We start from the raw sequence: 4,002 nt of genomic DNA, 5'->3' as shown, positions 1-4,002 counted from the left end.
GCAGCGTTCGCGTGGAAAGCTCGCAAATGGCCGACTCGTTCAACTTTCACCTGCATTGTTGACGTTTCCCGTAGGAAATCCGGGATAAAATGTAGCCTATAGCCTTCCTCGATAAATAGACTATCTAACAGTGAAAGAATTATTCAAATCGGATCAGTAGTTTCTGAGATTAGCGCGTTTAAACAAACAAACAAACAAACAAACAAAACAAACTCTTCAGCTTTATAATATTAGTATAGATTTCATTCCCAAAGAAATAAGTTTAAATAAGGTTATATCAGACGTTATTAACGATCTCAATGTTGTTAATTGTAGCATACAACAAGAAATGTTTCCTATTTCAAATGTATCAACGTTAACTAGGTTGCAACGTATATATGCATATGTTCTTAGATTTATAAATAACTGTAAACTTGCCAAAGATGATAGGAATTTAAAAAATCTCACTGCCTCTGAAATTAGATACTCAATGTCACGCTTGATTGTGTATATTCAATCTTTACACTTTAATCAAGAACTTAAATGTATGGCAAAAACATACCTATAAAAACAAATGTTAAATCTCTTAATCTTTTTTTAGACAAATTAGGAATAATTGGTTTTATTAATTGGAGATAACTGCTCTCCACTTATATGGCCTGTTGCTAAATCATTAACATCTTGTGATAATGATGTGAAAGGTCTTGAGTTCAATATTCCTTCAATTTGAACCATTATTGTGTAGAACTGTTCATATGTGAAGCATATTTCTCCAATAACGCGCTTAAAATGGTATTTAAAAAGTTTAACAGAAGCTTCAAAAAGTCCTCCAAAAGTAGGGCTATAAGATGGAATGAATTTGAACTCAATTCCCCTTGTTGCACAAAAATCTGAAACATTGTCCTTGTGGACTTGAGAATTATTCAAAAGATATAATTGCCTTAACTTATTATTAGCACCTTTTTAAGTTGATTCATTATCGCAGAAAACGGTAGCTGGGATTCCTCGCCTGGAGCAAAATCTTTTAAAAGCTGCCAAAAAACATTCAGTAGTGAGATCAGATACTAACTCTAAATGAATGCATTTAGTTACAAAGCAAACTATTACTAGCACATAGCCTTTACTAATAATGGATCTGCGAAGAGTTGACTGTTTAATTTGAAATGGCCCACAATAATCCATTCCAATCTGATTGAACACCCTATCCTGAGTAATTCGAGCGCCAGGTAGTGATCCCATTAATTGGCTAGCCCGTTCTGCTCTAAATTTGAAACATATGGTACATCTATGAACAACCTTTTTTATTTCTCTTACTGCACTTACAATATAATACCTTTGCATTAAATTAGACAAAGTTAATTTTAATCCTGAATGCAATAGTGACAAATGCTCATTGCGTATGATAAGGGTTGTAAAATGACATTTATTTGGTAAAATTATTGGATACTTTTGATTATAAGGCACATTGGCATTTTCCAACCTTCCCGCAACGCGCATTATTCCTAATTTGTCTAAAAAAAGATTAAGAGATTTAACATTTGTTTTTATAGGTATGTTTTTGCCATACATTTAAGTTCTTGATTAAAGTGTAAAGATTGAATATACACAATCAAGCGTGACATTGAGTATCTAATTTCAGAGGCAGTGAGATTTTTTAAATTCCTATCATCTTTGGCAAGTTTACAGTTATTTATAAATCTAAGAACATATGCATATATACGTTGCAACCTAGTTAACGTTGATACATTTGAAATAGGAAACATTTCTTGTTGTATGCTACAATTAACAACATTGAGATCGTTAATATCGTCTGATATAACCTTATTTAAACTTATTTCTTTGGGAATGAAATCTATACTAATATTATAAAGCTGAAGAGTTTGTTTTGTTTGTTTGTTTGTTTGTTTAAACGCGCTAATCTCAGAAACTACTGATCCGATTTGAATAATTCTTTCACTGTTAGATAGTCTATTTATCGAGGAAGGCTATAGGCTACATTTTATCCCGGATTTCCTACGGGAAACGTCAACAATGCAGGTGAAAGTTGAACGAGTCGGCCATTTGCGAGCTTTCCACGCGAACGCTGCGCAAACCAACAAAGATATAGTAAAACAATGTACTAAAGATGTGAAGTACTCATTTTTTGCCACAAAAAAGTCCGCGAGAGCATATATCTATCTCTTAAGGTTTACTTACAATAACCACTTTTATGTTCATTTTTTAAGATTATTTTTTCATTATAAACATAAGTTATTTTGAAACCAATTTTCTTTAATTCAGTATTAATCCTTATCCAAATAAATATGTTTATTATTTTCAGTTTTTCATGTAGATTAAAATTGCCATTTACAGTATATAAATCAGACGAATAGGTTTTGAGATATAGTCGTTATAAGCAATTTGCAGCGAAACATTTAATACGGCGAACCAGCGTTCTTTCTAATACGCGTGACCGCCTGACGCCCTGCTCTATCCTACTTCCTACATACCTATAGATAGGTACTGTTTTTACCTCTTACCTACTTTTAAACTGATTATGTCTATCTTTTAAGATTGTTGTTGATTATGAGTATTTCATTGTAAACACAACTATCTTTGATATCACTTAATTTCAATGAACATCTTAGAAGATATTACTATTTTAAAGTAAAGTAAAGTATCAGCCTGTAAGATCCCACTACAGGGCAAAGGCCTCTCATCTCACTATACGGTCTCCGTTCCGTCACGGGTAATGATGTGGCCCAAGTCGTCGCCAAGTCGCATAACAATTAGCAGCTATACCTAATTGATAAAGCCGAGGAGGATGTTTGTAAAAATAAATATGATGTCCAAAATAACTATTCCACGCGGACGAAGTCGCGGGCACAGCTAGTTTACATCATAAAGTTCTTGTGGCCCTTGCCACCAAGTTTGGCAAGAATCCAATTGAGTGGGATTTAAACCCCTAGACAAGCAATCGACCGGATTGTTTGACCCATTAACATGAAACCAATTACATTCTTTCGTTAATTCATTGATAGTACGTACCCTATTTTGAATATATTGTGGCTTATTATCCGATTTCAACCACCAAAGTACTATCTGAGAATCAGTAAACAAATACTTATATCTAAAATTAACATTATGAAATAATGATAATATTTTCTTTAACAATTTGGCCAGCAATGCTGCACCATTTAACTCTAGTTTCGGTATGGATATTTTTGTATTACCAGGGGCAATTCTTGATTTACTACAAACTAATGATACATGCACCATTTTTCCATGTATAGCTCTTATATAAACAGAACTGCCAAATGCAATATTTGATGCGTCACAATAGCCAATTAGATCTACATGATCAGCATTACATATTTTAAGATTTCGGTCTATTATAAGGGGATCCATATTCATTAAATCACAAAAAAAATTATTCCAAGATAATAACAATTTATCAGGTAGTGGATCATCCCAAGACAGTTTTTCAATCCATAGCCTTTATATAAATTCCTTTGCCTTTGTAACAATAGGGCCAGCAAGGCCTAAAGGGTCAAAAAATGTCGCAATACAACTTAAGACAATTCGTTTCGTCCACTCTTTAGGGAGTTTGCCTTCTGGCTTGCATATTCTAAATTGGTCATTTTTCATATCTAAAAATAATCCTAAAGCCTTTAACACAGCTTCACTGTTATCAAATTGATGATGTTCAGAAAATACTTGCTTGTCCTTTGGAATATCAGATAATACCCTATTGCTGCTTGAGCTCCATTTATGTAGCTCAAAGCTTCCAAGCCTTAATAAAGTAATTAATTCATTACATACCTGCTTTTTACTTTGCTCAATACTGTAAGACTATATATATACTATATTATTCAACAACACGCTGGCTGCTAATGGATATTTGTCTCCATACCTTATTGCTAGCTCAACCAGACATCGCGTGGCGAGAAAACTGGAACTCCTGACACCATATGTTACAGTTTGAAGCTGCAAGCACAATAATGGATCATTAACATTACTTCTCCAAAGGATATTTTGTAAATG

This window comes from Amyelois transitella, chromosome W, assembly GCF_032362555.1.
Source record: "Amyelois transitella isolate CPQ chromosome W, ilAmyTran1.1, whole genome shotgun sequence".
NCBI classification, from domain to species: domain Eukaryota; kingdom Metazoa; phylum Arthropoda; class Insecta; order Lepidoptera; family Pyralidae; genus Amyelois; species Amyelois transitella.
Note: the sequence above shows the minus strand (reverse complement) of the source record.